The sequence below is a fragment of the Lichenostomus cassidix genome, chromosome Z (genome assembly GCF_008360975.1).
Source record: "Lichenostomus cassidix isolate B80296 chromosome Z, HeHo_3.0, whole genome shotgun sequence".
NCBI lineage: Eukaryota > Metazoa > Chordata > Aves > Passeriformes > Meliphagidae > Lichenostomus > Lichenostomus cassidix.
In genome coordinates, this window is record NC_139511.1 from 2,839,651 (window position 1) to 2,858,654 (window position 19,004).

The 19,004-nt window shown below is 37.6% G+C and overlaps 1 long non-coding RNA gene across 1 annotated transcript in view; it reads right to left on the reverse strand.

Moving 5' to 3' along the window:
* The window catches only part of LOC146424223 (uncharacterized), a 68,008-nt gene that overhangs the window by 8,665 nt on the left and 40,339 nt on the right, over window positions 1–19,004 (reverse strand). Inside the window, exons 4-9 of the long non-coding RNA XR_014846756.1 lie at window positions 17,042–17,203; window positions 15,501–15,867; window positions 11,084–11,341; window positions 9,600–9,657; window positions 8,409–8,467; window positions 6,679–6,724 (exon numbers count right to left, since the gene is read on the reverse strand). This is a non-coding gene — a long non-coding RNA (uncharacterized LOC146424223). The remainder of the gene's footprint in view (window positions 1–6,678; window positions 6,725–8,408; window positions 8,468–9,599; window positions 9,658–11,083; window positions 11,342–15,500; window positions 15,868–17,041; window positions 17,204–19,004) is intronic.

Genomic DNA, 19,004 nt, shown 5'->3' on the forward strand with positions numbered 1-19,004 from the left:
ATAAAACAGGAGGCAGCTGGAGGCATAAAGGAAATAAAATTAAGGACAATGGAGGGAAACTGCACTTCAAGGGAGCTATTTTTCTCCACTAAAGAAATCTGGACAACTAGTTCAGATGCAGAAACGCAGATAATAAATGTACAGGGAAGCATGACAGATTAATTATCTGCGCAGATACTTTTGCTCTATTTAACAAAAGTGCTCATGGCACTTTAATCGATGCACGTTTAAATAGACAAGGCATCATCTGCAGACTTTTCTTACCCACTAAGGCACAAATGATAGGATTTACTCCTGTGATTAGTAACAGCATCAAGTGTATTTAGCTCTTAAGTCACACTCACAAATAGACTGGGGCAGGAAGCAAACCTTCTACTAATAGCTTAAAAGCCTTTGTAGACTCTCCTGTCTGTGTGACTTACCCTGAAGAGGACAGAGAGCCTTGCAGATTATTCACCAGCGTTGCAGAATGCACAATTAGAGAACAACAAAGCACCTGTGAGGCAGCTTTAGGATTTTATCACTGCAGGGGAGTGGGGGTGTGTCAAGACCTGATTAACTTTCATTGCCATCACTCGTACCTCAGTGGACATTTGCAAAACAAAAAACAAGCACGTAAATGATGCCTCTTGACTTTTCTAAACACACGAGCTCTAAGACTGTCCAAATCCAATTTGTGATTATTCCAGTCTCAGGGAACCCAGTTTGAGCTACTCAAATAGTAAAAATTATTTCTTGAGAACAATTCTAGGCACGATAAAGAAACAAATCCCCATTTATACTAAGTACTTACTATGCACTTTGGAATTTTTCCAAAGCTAGTTAAATACCTTAATTGTTCGCTAATTATTTGCCAGAAGAAAAGCAAAATGCCTGAGAGAAATTATTCATAATAAACAATTCAGTCAGAGGCTTTAAAGTGCTGCAGTGAAAGTTCCTTGTACAACACCTGAAGTGTTACACTAGTAACTAATGTGCTGGTAATTATATTTAAACTAATTACCCTGCTTTGCTCCATTCAAAAGGATTGAATGGCTTTGCTAGGGTGTTTCATTTTAAGCAGACAATTTAGGAATAAGTCAGGTACTTTTTTCAGAGACATCCTCTGGTGTCTGACCTGGCACAGACATTCACTGCAGCCTTTTAATGCCCTTGGAGATACACAGCCCATGAAGGGCACAGCATTTTTTTTTCCTCTTTTTCTTTCTTTTTCTTTTTCTTTTTCTTTTTCTTTTTCTTTTTCTTTTTCTTTTTCTTTTTCTTTTTCTTTTTCTTTTTCTTTTTCTTTTTCTTTCTTTTTCTTTTTTCCCTGGACATTCTGTATTACTCCAATAGAACAATTCTAACTACAAGCCAAATATGTATATTTATATCAGCTGTAGCCAAATGTGACCCATTCAAATAATTTTCATGGAAAAATCCTCTGTGTACCCTTGTCTAAACTTTCGAGAACTACCATGGCTTTGGAATATTTTTTGTAGTTAAAACTGCAATATCTAGTGAACTGTCTTTCCATGGGCCAGGACAGAAAATAATATAATTGGTGGACAGGCAAAAAAAAAAAAAAAAAAAAAAAGACAGCAAAACAAAGAATTAATTTGGAACAATCCACCTCAAAGAAAAAGAAGAATTTTTATAATAGTTAAATATGTGACTAGAACTTGCCCATGTAAATCATGCAACTATATTAATGCTGTTCTTTTGCAAATCATATCTCAAAAATCATTCAGAACACTTCTCCTTTCAGGCAGGGGAGGAAGAAAAGCATAACAGGTACATATTTGTATTTACTTTGTGTAAGAAATAAAAGTGACTTTCTATTTCTTTTCCGACCTTCTCCTCTGCTTAAATTCACTTTCATTACAAACAAAATGCCATTGTGAAATGGAACAATATTATATAGCCAAGAAGTAAACATATAGTAACAGAAGTTTTCTGCTTTTATAAGTCACACAACACAGATCATTTGCCTGATGAAGATTTACTATGCAAATATAACTTCATGCATTTAAAGAGGACAAGATATATTTAAATAATCCACTTTTTAAAAGAGATTTAGTTGGCTTTCATTTCAAACTTTTGAAGTCTTCTCAGTTTTACCAAGACAGCCATGTACTATTTATTTTCCTTAACATTTTGTGTTTCCTTTTTCTTTTATCCCTGTACCTCTAAATCTTTGAGCACCCAAATGAATCCATAAAAAAAAAGCAAATCAAATTTACTCTTGCCATCCTGAATTATCCACTTTTGCCTCCTCCAGATTCCAATTTATGTTCCAAGAGGTAGTTGGAATGAAAGTAAAAACTTTTTTTTTAATTTAGGGGTTGTGTATTCTGTTCTGAGCACTATTTCTAGGACAGATTCATGCATCAAAAATTCACAACAACAAGAATATAAAATTGCCTTGGGATGACTATTTCTAGGGCACATTCAAGCGTTAAATTTGTTCATTACAATAAGAAAATGAAATTGCCTCGGAACCCAGCATTTAACTATTTTTAAAACTGTCCTGTCGAGGTGATGCGCAATAATTCCCTTTTGTCCTCTACAAAGTGAACTGTATCACTTAAATAATTTTCAGTTTCAGTTATATTTCACTCTTGGCAACACCAAAACAGTGTCGATGTTTTTTAGGTTGGGGTTTGTTTTCTTCCTTAAAGGAGTGCTTTAAAGCCCCTGAAAATCAACAGAAGTCTTTCCATTGACTTCAGAGCACTTCAGGTCAGCTCAGACATTCTAAGCCTTCCTTGAAAGAATCTTGAGAATTCAAGGAAAAAAAAAAAAGAAAGTACAACATAATGCTTAGAGAGTCCCTGGACTATTTTTTTTTTAATCCACAAGTAAAAAATGTCTGTCTGCACAGTTGTCTGCAAATTAAGATATTCCCAAAGCAATTTCAGTTCAGAAAAGTTTTGGAGCTACAGAAAATGTAGGAACACCCATGAAATAACAGGCCATATCAAGAGTTAGGAAACTAAAAGCAATGTTCAGGCTGCCTGTTTTCGATTAAAGGCAACCTGAGAAACTTAAAAAAAAAAAAAAAAAAAAAAAAACCAAAAACCAATATAATCAGAATCCAAAGAAGCAAGAAAGCAATGCAGTACAACAACCTTTCATTGCTTTAAGTTGCTTGGGAAAATACTGACCACAAGAGTTCAAAATGATGAAATTGCTTCAAAACTTGTCTTATGTATTAATACAAGGCAGACAGAATCTGTTCTCGCAACTAGGACTGAGAATTAAAAAAAAAAAGAGAAAAATATGCATGAGACCTCTAAAGCTACAGACTCAAACCTCATATTTCCCCTTTCTTGGTGATGAATATTCATTTCCAGTGATTCATATGATTTTAAATCATGTGTAACATAAAAAGCTGTAATGGTAATCACAGCATAATATGCAGAGGCCGTATGGTAATATAAATATGATTTTGAAAATGATAAATCAAACTAGAACTTGTAATTTCCTCAGCAGTAAAAGAAGTGTCCTGGTTTCAGTATCTTTTTGCTCCTGGACAAGATTTTCTAAGTGATGCTAACACAGCCTCAACTGCAATTTCGGGGGATTGGTTTGTTGTTAGTGCCAATTTTAGCCAGCTGTGGTATTACTGGGCAAAATACATACATATTATTAATAATTAGACCATTGGTAAACTTTTATAGTTTTAAAATTAAAGTGGGTTTTTTTTTAAATTATGTCTGACAAATATCTTCTATGAAGTGCAGAAGGCATAAGGTAAGTTTGAGGAATTATTCAGAAATCTTAAGTGACTGCACCACTGATTCTGTATAGTGACTCTAGACCTGGAAATTCATAATCTTCAAAAGATGAAATCCCTCTGGGTGTTCTTTGCAGGTTTTGTACTTACAGCACTCTGCTTTTGACTATTTAAACTTCAAACTCCCTTTTTAACTTTGTCACTCACACTCTGTCCAGGCTGTTAAACCTGCTCTGAAAAAGTGCCAGACAGATTCAGCCTTTAAAAACACTGCCAAGCAAGTGCTCCCCTGAATTTTTCAGCACCAACAAAAAAAGCAAAGAGCAGCTTAATATTGGGCTAAATGTTAAGTTCTCCCCTTTGTACAAAAACTGAGTCATAAAACTGATGGCAGCACCACAGTTAGAAACACAACCCTGCCTCTGGCAGAAAATAATATTTCTGTTACTAGTATTTCTTAATTCTCATGGTACACAGGCACAGGGAAAGGGAATGGCTTTGGTGCCTGTCAACCTCTCACTTGCACTGACAGAAATATTCCCTCAGAGTTAGGATGAGCTTTGGAAACAAAGCAGCAGCTCAGCTCTGGTTTCCCCTAGACAGTGCATAAACTGAGGAGCCTGAATTCCTGTGACCCACTGTGTGCTCTCTTTGATGGGTGAAACAGGATTCTGGGTGAAAAGAAGAGGGAATAATTATCTTCTTTCCATCCTCAAGTCTCTGTTTCTCACTGCCAGGAACCTTGCTGGAACTAGAACTATAATCTAATTACAAGCCCTTTCTGAGTATCTTAACTTCTGCACCTGAGCAGAATAAATTACTGTCAAAAACTGATCTCTCCACCTTTGTAGGGGGGTTTTCAAAAGCAGAAGAAGAAACTGAAAAAGCTGATCATTCACTGGAAATAGTCCCAAAGCCTACTGTGAAAGCAGTGTTGGCCCCAGGAGAGGCCCATAAGGAAGCAAACAGCACTTCTGCCCAGAGATTGGGAAAGGATGCAAAGGAAAATAGGGACCCCAGCTGCCACCTAGAGCTGCCTCACTTAAAGTGGTACCTTGGAAATCCCTCCTGAACCACTGCTTAAGCTCAATGGCTAAGCATTAACTCAGGGAAACCATCAAAATCCACTTTAGACCTGAACATTCCTAGCAGTTGTGTTTCTACCAATCCCCAGTGCATCTTTCTTGGTAGTGCTGAGCTTTGCTGGCCTCTGATTCTTATTGAGATTCAGAAATAACATCACCTCCTCCATAAAACTCCTGAGGAGTTCAGTCCCATGGGTGTTCTAAGTCCAGGTTAATTCCAGTCAGTGTTATGAGACTAAATTTAACACTTACACCCACCCTGGGGGATTCACAAAGCAGCACCAACAATGTCCGTTTGGGTAACCACAGAGCCGCAGCTGGGAAGAAATGGAGAGGGTTTTTGTCACAAGGAAACATTCAAAAAGCAGGTAAAATTCTTCATTTATGTTTAAGACATGCTTCGTTTGCTTTCAAAGTGAGGGAGATAGGTCTCTGTTTCCAGGAGAGCAGCTGCAGCTCTGAAGCTATAAAGAGCCCTGGCAGTTTTCGTACCTTCCCATGCTTTTATACTTTATTTATAAAAACTGGGATTATACATAACTGGGTGTGGGAGACTTTGAGCATTCATGATAAAAAAATGTTAATGAAAACTCACATTAAGAGAATATTGTCAGATCTTTACAGACTTCCAGAGTGTCTACTGAATGCACTCAGAAATACCCGCTATTTATAAAGCACTATGATTTTGCCTATACCATTTTTATGTTGAGAAAAAAAATCAATTTCACAAGGATGACATCAAAATTGTGTCTATAAACTCAGGAACTAGTTAAATTAAAGTATCAAGATTGAATTAATTGCAATAAAAGCAATAAAACTGATGCTGTTGAGTACTTTCAAACTGATTGTCAGCAACGCAAGAACTTGCACAGATTTCCTAATTTGCTCTTTGTCGAAGCACAATTGATACTAATTTGATGAATGCAGAAATACTGGCTACAGTGAACTAACATATTTAGGAATAGAGAAATACAGACAGCATGCCATGGCAGCCTTTGTGTACAGCTTTCTTCCTTTTACCTTTACTACCTCAGAATGAGACAAACATGAAGGCAAGAGCCAGAAAACCAGAATGTGGACACCTTGATGTCCTGACCTGACAAACCAATTTCTGTTATTCCATCTGATGGAATTGTCCTTCATCAATTTTTTTTTTTTTTTTTAATAGGACCAACTACATGAGATCACAGGAACAGAGGAGGTTATGTAAAAGAAAAGAAAGACTGAGTCAGGAGACACAAGATTTGGTCTTCCTAGTAAATGTCCTGACTGATGGTCATAAACAGAATAGATATGATCTACATTACTAAAAGACACCTTCATGATTGTAGGTGTGGTTTATGATTCAGCTGAAAAAAAGTTACTTTTCAGACAAATGAAGTGTCAGATTTATCCAGCTTTTGTTTAAATTTCCTTATTGTGTGTTTTCAGTGTTCACAGAAAGAAAGGCCATACTAACAAGGAGACTCAAGATCAATTTCCTCCTACAGAACATCATTCACCAACACAACATGAAGCCACTCTATACCTTATGGCCCAGAAGTACCACCCTTTCTTACAGAAGTCTGATTAAAACTAAAACAAATATAACTTTCTTCCACAACTCATAGCAGTGGCCCCACTGGCACAGCAAATGAAACATCCTCAGGTCACACTCACGTTCCACTCTACAGTGATTTGGCTTGGAAATTTTTCACATACAAAGATTCTCACTCTTCCCTTTGCCCCCTGAGGCTCATCACAGAACCAGAAGGTGAGGAAACAAGGAGTCTGGTACATTCACAGCCAGAATGAAAATAGTTTTAACTTCTTCTGAACTTGTTCAAGCCGTTAAAGAAGGGATGATGCAGCTCATGCTTGTGAGGGATTACTCACCAATCCAACCAGTTTCCAAGGTTTTTGCATTCATCTGTGTTTGCCCCTGAAAGAACAAATTACATATAAGACATCTGTGTTCTGTAGAGTTTAATTAGAAACACAGAGTGGGAAAACAGACATGAGGAAGAATGTTTAATTATTTAACAGCATCCAAATAACCAAGTTGCTCAGACTCAATAGCAGCTGGACTGTGGTACAGCTGCTGCTTTGAGAGGTTTTAGCTTCCTTTGATTTTTCATTCCATATAAACTGAAAGACATGATAGGCATGTTTTAGCTCATATTTTCAATCACTTTTGAGCACATAATATGGCTAAATCTCAGCAGCCAGCGTAGAAGAAAAGGAAATGGTGTCTCTGTGAAGTTAATTTGGTAGAAAGCAAAGGGCACTGTCCTGTAGTTGCTCATTACCCTCATCTGTCACTGCCTTCCCAGGAAGCTGAAGAGGTCACTTTGGAGGATGGATAGCAATTTGCAGTACTGAGTCTACAGTGTGCACATCTGCTCAATTTTCAGTGAAATTATGGGCTAAATACTTTTATCTCTAGCTGGAAAACCACAGACATTGTCTTCATGGAGAACACTACCAATATTCACAAATATAAATACCTGAATTTTTATTTGGCTGAACCTGTCATCCACACAGACACATAGGAACCAATCACTACTAGGGATTAAATCCAGAAATGTCAGGAGTGAAAGATCAGAATTCCTTGGCATCAACTGAAAACTTGATCATCAAGATGGAATAATTAGTGTGTTCTGTCACTGGAAAGATGTGCTGGAGGTGCTAGTTGAGACAAAAATTTCTGGTTTGGTTTTCCAATGGCTGTATGTCTAAAGAAAATTAGACCATAGAATTGTTTTCACACTGACTACAAAACAGCCACCTGAAAAAACTTTTAAGCTCTTATAACCTGAACCTGAACCAGTCTCCAACTCAGAATCTGAAAGGAAATGCCCTTCTCTTGGAGCAGACAAACACCTGGTCTTTCACAAAGGTGGTGGAGACAAAAGCAGTAATTACCTTGCTGCAGCCACTCTGCTAATTCCTATCCTATTTACCTGGTGTGCAATTATTGATTTGCATTACTCAGCCAGCTACAGACATGCAACCATAAAGTGAATTATGCATTCATCTCAAAATGGAAGTTATAATCACATATCAAAAATGAAAGTTGCAACTATGCATCACTTTCACCCGTTTTTCATTTATTCCTGTTATTACTCATTTTTCCACATGCATTATTCTGTCCAGTCTTGTATAAGAAAATAAGGTATATATAGGGACTCACACATATCTTAATGGCAACTCTTTTATTTACAAAGACAAAAGCATGATTGCTGTCCGTATGGATTCACACAAAGCTCATATTAATAGAAAATACACTGTCCATAATCTTGAAAATAGAGGTTGTTTAAAAATTTATAAGCTTTGTGATCCTCAGTCACTTTTCTATGATTATCTCATCTGTAATTCAAATTAAAGGTGATGCAAATTATTATGGACCAGAACTGTGGGGTATTTTTTTAAAACTCTGTATCAAAGGTAATCATCTCCTAATGATGTAGAATAAATTGTAATTAAAATACATGAAGGTCTAAATTTTGCTCAGGAAGCTGCCCTGGGGCTCAGTTTGAATGAGTAACCTCAGTCTCTTTAAAGAATTCTCTTATTTGACAGAAAACAAAAAGTGGGGGAAAAAAAGTCAGGGAAAATCAGCTTACAACGTGATATGCAGTGGAAGCCCAGTGACCTTTTTGTATTTTGATGATTCCCAATTTCTCTGTAATGACAAATAATAGAGGAAAATTAGTTTATTCTTTTGAAATCATTACCAAATTCACTGGGCCATTAGGCAACAGAGATCTCTCACACAGGACCTCTGAAATGCTCCATTCTGTGCAGCAGACAAGTTGCTCCAGCACCACAATTTCTCAAGAAGGTGTTACACTGGCACTGAGCAGGAGATTGTTTTTCCTCTCATGACCAATAGTTCAGAGAAAATTTTCAGCACTGATAAAATAAGTGTCTCAAAATGTTCTCCTGACATCAAAATAATCCTGTTCAGTGTAAGGGGGTTTTATGAGGATTAGAGTTTCACTTCCCATTAAATTTTTGAGTATCATGCACTTAAATTCTGTTTCAGATAACAGAATCAAAACCTTCACTGAAACAAGGCAAGCACCAGATATTATAAAAATCACTGTTTTCCAAAGCATTTCCTGACAAGTTAACTGAAACAAGCACTTTCTCATGAAAGGTTTCTGTTTTGCTAAATTACCACTTTCAACAACAAAAACGTCTCACATTATTGAGCGGCCTTGTGGTTTTTTCTGTGAAACCAATCTTTCCACTTTCTGCTAAAACAACTCTACAACAAGTAAACACTTTTCCAAGTGGCAATTTTCCCACATTTGTAGACTTATATCTGAAAAGATGACATGTACCAAAGCTCCCTGTATTGCAGTGTCTGGCTGTGAAGGGTTCTGGGACACTGTTACTTTATAAAACACAACATGACAAGGAGTAAAATGTAAAAAATTGACTGGTCCTGCAGTTTTGAAGGTTTAACACATATACAACAGAGACAGGACAAATATGTAACAGTTTAGAGGTAAATGTCACATCTTGGGGGCTCATTCTCTAAGTCCACATCATAGATATGTCTCTTGTGATCTGCCCTTTACTTCCTCTGTCCCTTCCAGACAAGTATCTTCCTTAATTTCTTTTGCAGAAAATCAAGTCTGGGTAGAGCAGAATGCCCCACAGGGACATCTAATAAGTGCTGCCTCTTTGCCTGTGTCTAATAAGCAATAAAACCTTCCAAATCAACCTTCTCTTGCCATCACACTAACAAAAAACCGAATTCTGTGTTTTTCTCCATTGCCTTTCATTGTTCTGCACACTCATAATACCTGTTTTTGCCAATGTGACAGAATCTCCTCACCAATACATCAGTTTTGGTCAAACTTCCTGAAAAAAAGGGGAGAGAAAGGTAACTTCTCAAGCTGTTAAAAATATCAACATCTTCCAGCATCACCTTCATTTACCTCCCACACACACTTATTCACCAACCACTCAAAACACTAGAAAGTCCTGATATTCCAGCCAGAACAACCAGACAAACTTAGAAACCCAGAACCACAGACTGGTTTGGGCTGGGAGGGACATTTTCACTCTCCCAGGTTGCTCCAGGCCCCATCCTGGCCTCGGTGTTAATGATGTTACTGGTGATTAATGCACAGGGCAGTGTTTGTGGGTGTGTGTTTGTAGGATGAGCACCTCGAGTCAAGCAGTGCTGGAAAAGCTAAAGGCATTTTTTGCCCTTGTTTGACTGACCTGACTGATCCAGATTCCACTCCAGAACTGACCTTTTCAGTGGGATTTGTACAGCACATTTTTTTCTTCTGAAATAACAATGTCTTTGCCAGAGGCAGGGGGTAGGATTGTAATCCTCTGTATGATTAGATGAGTAAAAGTCACCCAGAAAGTGACTCCTTTCACCTCTCTTGCCCTCCTTCTTAAAAAATCAAACATGATTAAAGACTTGGTTTTATTCTCATTGGACTTAATTTTTTTATAATGAAATATCAATGTGCTTTACAAAATATAAAGAGTAATGATTTTACAGAGTTCACAGTCAATCTTGTGTGGTTTATTTCCTCCTTGAAGGCATATTTCATTTACATAGATTTCTAAAAGTTGGTTAATGTAAGACTGGATCTATATGTAACATATCAGCCCTTAGCTCTCTTTGAAAACAAGACAACAAAATTTGTTATGAAAAACAATAATTAAATATTTATAAGATTCTTCATGGCTATTTCTTGTATCAACCTTCCAAATCACCATTTCTCTTAGATTTTATAGCCCTATATTTTATCATTAACAATCACTGAATACCAACATGAAGTTTCTTTCATGTCAGGGAAATAAAAAAATAAACAAATTACCTACAAAGCCAACCTATCAACCAAAAACAAAGAAAGAAAAGCCCAAACAAATAAAAACCCAAACATAATTCTGAAGTTAGATTGTTGTTATTCATTTGGAAAGATGATTCAAGTTCAAAAATTTTCAGGAACTGCACTCCTAATTTCCTTCAGCATTTCTGAACATGCTAATTTCATGTGCTGTGAACAGTTAAACTGATTTTGGTCAAATTACTGCAAGTAAAGTAAAATGTGGGGAAGTCTGTAAGAGGCCCAAAATCACCTCAACAGTGTGACTATTTTCTGTTTTGCTGTTTTCTATCTTTCCAGTTCCATGCAGAGCTGAGGGTTTGAAGGATGTGGCAACAGGAGGTAGCGAAAAAAAAGAAAAGAAAAAAGAATAATTTTGAAATTTTATTCAACAACTCCAGTCTTCACTCAAATGCAACTATAGTCGAAATACTCACATATTACAAAAAAAATAGTCGCCAGGTTTTTATCAGCAAGGTATTGACTCTTCTGGCTGGAGAAGGAGGAAAAGCAGTAGAGTGTCTTGCTCACAGCTGAGTTTACCACAGAGAAAGTAATTTCAGTGACTTTCTGTCCAGCAGGAAAGGAGCAGACCTCATAAATATTCATCTGCAGTTTCTAAAGAATCATTAAAGGCTCAACTGCCAGTCTTTGCCTGGCTGCAAATGGGGAAAAGTGATTTTCATTCCCAACACCTGCAAATTACAAGATAATTGTTATCCCAAGAAAATTCCATTATAACAAAAAGGTGCCAGGGAGGACAGGAAATGCAACCACACTTAGGAAAAGCATTGCAGGCCTGATGAAAGAAAAGAACAGGTAGAACAAGCAAAGGTTTCATATCTTCAGACTGCAACAATTTCATTTTCTGTTCGTCTGACAGTAACTCATCCTGCAAAGAGGCAGAAGTGTTGAATGAAGCATTCATTCCTCTTCACCACTGGATGTCTGCTCCTTGCAGCGATTTCCAAAATTCCCTTCCTGAATTTTGCCTTTGTAAAGGCCAAATGACTGTGCAAATATTTGTCCAATGGAAAGCAGCCAAAATATACTCATGTAGCCAGTTTGCATTCATTTGCTGTAAACATGTTATTCATTCTTCACCTTTTCAAGTGGTACGTGCCAGTGAGGGGAGTGAATAGGATTAGCCCAGCATGTATGAATAGATTTTCATAATTAATACAGTATTTGAGTTCTTAATCCAGTATGCTTTTAGTGCTGAAAAAAATTCTTAAGGCATTTATGAAAAACAGCCTTGCAAGACTTTGACAGATACACTAAGAAATGGATAGCACAGTGACATGCACTTTTCCAGAGATTTTCTTCCAAATACTTTTAATTGTGCAAAGAGTGGGTAAATGTTTAGTGGCTGGTTCTTTTAAAAGTAACTGGAAGTACAAAAGAAGTTCTCCCTTTAGTTAGAAGAAACTACCATGTATCAGGCAAACCAACTCTTTAAAGCCTGACACACTGTCATGATATCATCTACACAGCAGAAACAGAAAATTGGATGTAGATTACATCTGAACATTAAAAAAACAAAAAGTTTTTTTTGCATTATAAACTAAATATTTTGCATTATAAGCTTTGTGGCTATAGTTAATTATTTTGATTAGATTAGTGAATGGGATTACCAAATAGTTAAAATAACGAGTTCCATTAAGCGCTAAATCAAAACAGAGGAGAAACATCAACTCTGAATACTAAATTATTGCAGTATTCCTACTTGTGTCCAAAATAACAGACACAAGTGTCTGAGTTACCTCCCCTAAAAGTGCTATCATTAGAGGATGCCATATGTTTTAATGCAGTGCTTTTCAGCTGCAACACATTCTTATTTCTATTTATTACAGCAATATTTTGGACTGGTAATGACTCAGGTGAGGTACTGAGTAATAGTTTGTATAATTGAGGGATTTACTTCACTTAAGAGGCCTTCTTGCAATTTATTTGTCCTTTTGTTAGCAAGCACAACTTGACAAGTGTTCAGCTTTTACTTCAAGATTTTTTTTCCATTTCGTTCAGGAGGTGGAGTGCTCCTCTGAAATATACTTCTACTACTTAAAGTGTGTGTTTCCATCTTTGTCCTGTCTTATGAGTCTAAATTTTAAGAAGTTTCTTTTGGAGGGTTATTCTCAGACTAAAATGTCTAACGAAGAGTATGTCTTATTATAAAAGTCCAGTGATTTCTCTCTCACAATCCACTGTTCACACCTTTTTCAGGCAAAAACTACTAATTGAGGCAACCCACTGGGGATCTGAAAGGGCTGCAGCTGGATTAATCAACTGCTGTGCTAATGAGCAATTCAGCTGCAAGAACACATCTCCTGTGAGGAAAGGCTGAGAATTGGATTTGTTCATCCTGGAGAAGGGAATCTTTGGGCTGACCTAATTTTGGCCTTCCAAAGTCCTGAAGGGGTAACAGAAAAGATGAAAGGAGACTTTTACAAGGGATGGAGTGACACGACAAGCACAGGGATGGATGGATATTGGGAAGGAATTGTTCCCTGGCAGGGTGGGCAGGCCCTGGCACAGGGTGACAGAGAAGCTGTGGCTGCCCCTGGATCCCTGGCAGTGTCCAAGGCCAGGCTGGACAATGGGGCTTGGAGCAGCCTGGGACAGTGGGAGGTGTCCCTGCCAGGGCAGGGGTGGTACTGGATGACCTTTAATGTCCCTTCCAACCTGAACCACTCTGTGATTCTGTGATTCTATGAACGCTGGCAAGAACAACTCTTCCTTCAGCTATGCCAAAATGTCAAAACAGGACTGAGAGCACAAATGATCACAATGTGGTGAACTGACAAGGATGTCTAAAAGAAAACTTGAGTCATGAAATAATCTTCAGGATTTACTGGCCACACGCAGAATTCTACTGAAAGCTTCCATCTCTCCTCTGAAGTACAAGCTCAAAGCAGTCTCACAAAATCTGCATATCCTGTTTACTGCATTGAGTTACTACCCTGCTGCATGTTCAACACATTGGTTATAGAACACAGAATCACTTAATGGATTGGTTTGGAAGGGCCTCAAAGCCCATCTCCTTCCACCCCCTGCCATGGGCTGGGACACCTTCCACTGGGAAGGACCTAGAGTTGTATATCTACTAGACATGCCTTGAAAAAAATGCTGTTTATTTGGAGAGAAAAAGAAAAAAAAGAAGAAAAAAAAAAGAGGGTGTTTAACAGTTTTGAAAAGGTGATAGTCATATTACTTCTGTGTGAAACCTGGCACAAAAGGGAATAAGTTTCACAAACTGGAAGGGGCCTTTCTTTGCTTCATTTCAACAACAAGCTAAGTGTCACAGAATACACAGACCTGTGCACAATGTTGTGGGATAACCTGGAAAGTTCAAATGCATGAAGAAATCTGACTGTTGAAAATAGCACACCAGGACAGGTAAGAATAAAGAGATTAATAATATCAATGCTTTGTGCCATCTCAATGCTTTGTCAGACTAAATACTTCATTAAATATCTTATATGTAGGACATAAAAGAATTCAAGGTATTGGTGTGAATAACTCTAGGACATTACATTAGTAGGAGTCGAGCAGTTAGTTGTACTTAAAGCAATTGAAGAGGAACTGTGTGCTCTGCTCTCTGACAGCAAAGAGAAGCTCCACAGAGGTTGGACAAAAGATTTTAGAGGCTTTCAGAATGGACTGAACAGTCCCATTCCCAAGCAAACATGATTCACCTGGTCCTGCCACATGCATTGGATGCAGGTTTTGCCTGCCAGTCTGTGTCCTGCATTGTGTGACAGCTCCAGAGCTGCCCAGTGCCTGCTGGACTGTGGGGATGTGTTCATTTATTTCCAGATGCTGTGTGGTTTTCCCCAGTAAGCTCTGCACATCTCTATCAATTCCAAGCAAAATGCTGGATGCCGAGTCACCACAGTGTTTGTGTCAGTGTTTGTTAAACACACTCTGCACACTCTCATTAATTTTACATGGCTGTGGTGTCACAGTTGGGGAAATGCAAATGGCAGCACATGGCATTGCCCTGTGGGGGAACAAGGGAAACACTGCATATATTAGTAATGCAGGAATCATTTTTCCTGCCTTCACAGACTTCTTTGCATTTTTTGCTGTTTGGACAGTTTCTGTGCCACTTCTTACCTGCCTAAGGCACTCCTCTGTAGACAGGATTTTTTACACATGACTTATAAGTCTCTGAATTTTAAAAACAATGAAAGATAGGCTTTCATGGCAGGAGAATAAATCTGGAAAAAAATAAAACCCCTTAATATTTAAAAAAACCAGCAAAATCTTTCTTCCCTCTGTATCCATCTGTGGAGTTTGGAGGAAGGCTCACACAGCATTTCAGTTCTAAAGCTTGTGTACTCTCAGTCCAAATTCCCTACTATAGGGCTTGAGAAACAGGATTAGAATGGAGTTGGATGAACATCCTTCTTGATTTGTAAAGATAAAAGGAGCATTCCCCCTGTTTTTACTCTGATGTGGGAATAAGTTGTAGCTGAGGAGCTCTGTGGCCAACTGATGTTCCCAGAGACAAAGAGCAATCAGGGCTGCTGGAGCACAAGGTTGATGTGATGGCAGGGAAATATCAGGAGGGGAGGAGGAAGCAAACCTGCTGCTGTGATGGAGCACATTTATCCCAACATCAGTTTGTTGCTGCCATCCTCTGCCTCTGCATTTTTCTGCCCATTTCTCCAGTGTTCACTCAGGATTCCTTTACCAGCAGCACCCCTGAGCATGAAGGCTCCAGCCTTTGCAGATCCCACGGCCATGGAAGGTTGCCCTAAGGTATACCTGTGACAATTTGTCTGCCACTTGACCCCTTTGTTTCAAGACCAGTGACCTGGCACCATTTAAACAGCACAAAATTGGATGTACCTGCTATATGTTCCATGGGCAACAGCTCATTTATATTTTCTTGCCTGATGTCAACCAGCAATGCTGGACTGTGAGAAACACAAGATGTGCAAAGACCATTCAGTACAGGGGCTCAGCTTCCACTGAGGACAAAATATTTTCCTTTTCCTCCTCTGCAGTCTCTCGATATTCAGCTGCAGCCAGCTCCTTTCCCAGTATTCTACAGTTCCAGAGGTTTTCACAGTCTTGTGGTGGTGTCTTTTATCAACATCCTGCTTTACTTCTTGATAGTTTTGATCTTGCCATAAACAGTACCTCTCACTCCCAGATGTGAACAATACTACATTAGGCACACATGATACAAGGAGGGACCATGCTTTTCACTTCACTGTAAAAGAAAAAAGAAAAACCACCAAAAACCAAACCAAGCAAAAAACCACAAACAAACAAAACAAAACAAACCTACAAAACTACAGCAAGAGACCAAAGTGTATCAACAATCTTTTCAGAACACAGTGTGGGAGAGCAGAGAAGCCTAATTGAACAACTTCTTGATAGCTCAGAGAAGCCAGGGCCATAGATGCTGCTTCTGGAACAGCTGAAAAGATAGCATATACTGCATTAACAGAAACAAAAAGTTGAACATGTTTTAATTATTTCCAAACCTCTGGCTAGAAATAATACCCAGTGCTGGATATATGGCTCTGTCCAATCACACAGTGATTTAAATTCAGCATGTTTGAGGATGTGCTCAAAGGATCACAGCACCCTGCAACTAATTTTAGAGATAATGTGAGAAAAACGTGTTTATTCATAAAAAGGAGTAAATTTTGGATTTTGCTTCTTGACACAATGTACTTATAGCAGAATTTCACTGATAAGAAAAGGAAAGTAAGCTTTGTGTTAATTACTGAGTAACCAGCACTGCACCATGGTTTTTTATGGTATTTATACAGCACCAAGTATTTTCCACAGTAACACTTTGGAAAGTATGCATGTGGATCAGTACCCAGAATAATAAATGCTAGTAGCACGCAGCTTTGGAATAAGTTAAAATATACTAAATGTAAAAAAATAGAATATATTATTCTGTCAGTACAGTACAAAATTGTGATGTCAAGCTTGCTGTCATAAGATGAGGAAGGTAGGATTTTTAGAATTTAAAAAAAGAATAAGGCATTAAAAGATCTTGTTTGCGAAAATAATGTCAGTTTTTCACAAATTTTTTCCTCTAATTTTGAAGATTTTCATATCAAAGATATAGCTCTTGATTAGTCATCACTCCTTCAAACATAAGCTGTTCCTCATAGTCTCTCCAACATATAATTTTTAAATTTTTGGTAAGCAATCAAAAAAAAAAAAACAAAAAAACACTATAACCATATGGGAAATAGATGAAAATTAAAGTAGCATAGCAAAACTGTAAATTTTGGACCTGGAAATAGGTGCTGAGAACTGATTTTAAAACACTGGCTCAAAACCTGCCCACCTTTTCCTCTTTCTTCCTGCCCTTCCTTCCCCTTCTCTACCCAGACAGACATTAAAAAGGGATGAACACCTACCAAACGATGAGCAAGTCAGGGGATTTGTGACTTTTCTTCAGGTATTTAAACCATTGTTTTGGGCTGAGTTCCAAATTTTCCATCCTTGCTCATAATCAGCATTTTGGGGGTTATGTAAGTTGGAATCTCAGAAATTTTGAAGTTCTTTTTGTATTGCAAAGACTATATAAAAGTATAAAAGAAATAAAAATAAAGAGAGAATAAAATTAATAATTCCTTAAACAGGACAGAAACTGAAACTCATTTTACTTGTATGATATTAAATAAAAAGCTTCTCTTCTGCCACTTCCAGAATCTTAACTACCAAATGAATAAAAAAGTTTAAATGTTTATTTGGATATTTTCAACTGCTTTCATACATATGCATAATGTAATTGGTTTCCTGCTAGTTTGATTGTAGTAATTTATCTTGTACACCACGGAAATAATAATAGCTCCTGGGGAGTTTAAATTGTTTAGCAATGAAGATTATATGAGAGAAAAAGTCTATTATCTGCCAATGCTGCAGAAATTAATGCTTAAATAAGGTTAGTATGTCTAAACATATTCAATCACCTAAAACTTTGCCACTAGAAATATTTTATCATTGTAAAAGACAAGTGGTCAATGATCCTTCAAAGAACCAAAATGAGAAAGTATAATTCATTTGACTAGAAAGAAGTTTTCTGGAAGAAACATAGTAAAATAATAATAATAATAATAATAATAATAATAATAATAATGTCTTTCTGTATCAAAAGTCAGTGTTGAGTAGATTTGAAGCAGCACTTCTGATTTTTATTTCTCTTTAGAACAGCAAGAGTTTCTCCCACAATTCTTTCTGAATTTGGGGAATTCCTTGCTCTGAAGCTCCACTGGGCATTAATCCCCAAAGTATAACATGATTTGTCTCCCATTAATACCGCTGAGTGTCTATCAAGTGAATTTATTAAGGATTCTCTCTGCTGACAACTAAAGCAGTCAACTGTCTGACTGTCAACAAACCTCCCTGAGAGCAGGGACTCACTCGCAGACAAACAGGAAGTTTTCATAATCACCGACTAAACAACACAAAATACCTGCTTGGCAGGGAATTTTTCACCACGAGGAATTTCACCAGTTTCTCTGGGACCTCTGTCAGAAAAACCTTTGGAACACAAATACATTATTTTCTCATTTTTCAGTTTCTTCTACTGCTCCAGAGGCACGTTATGATTTTGGTTGCTGTGTGAGGGTAAAACCAGGCCCTGATGGATGATTCAGAGAGATGATTATTTTCTACCTCAAGGCATGGGGGGTTTTCATGCTCTTTTTCTTGGGGAAAGGGAGGATAATTACCTCTAGAAAGACTGATTTGAGGATCATTTATGCAGATTCAGTTTTCTATGAGGTTTATCTCATAATCAAATAATCTGAATAGAGCATCTCCCATTGTTTAATAAATTTCGAGACATGGAACAGAGACAGTGCTACCTTCCAGACAGTCCTTATCAATTGGTGACTAATTTAACTGACATTTCTCATACTTCGTGAAAGATGCTCTGAATAGAGCTGTGACTACTCTTGGTACCTCTTGATTTTTAAACATGAAATAATTTCAATCACTCATCAGTTGCACCCCATTTTCAATCAAGCTCATACAAACCCCTCTTGCTGAAACGCTTTCCATGGTTTTAATCAGTGAAAAGGCCAGGTAAAAAAGCACCTCATTCCTACAGAATCCAGAATAATTTTGCCATGCATTTGGCTGTGAGCAGAGAGAGTGATGCAATTCACAGACTGGGTGATTAGAGCACTTCTTGGAGGGGCAGACAGAGAGGTTCTCATTGTAGTGACTTCTTAGTGTTTCATTCAATCTGAATTGGCTTCAGATGACAAAATTATACTTTAAAGTGTCTTTTATCCTGAAAGTTCCCCAGGCAAATAGGCATCAGGGTTCAAATCAGCACAAACAGAACAGGGTATTGAACAAATTTCTATTTGA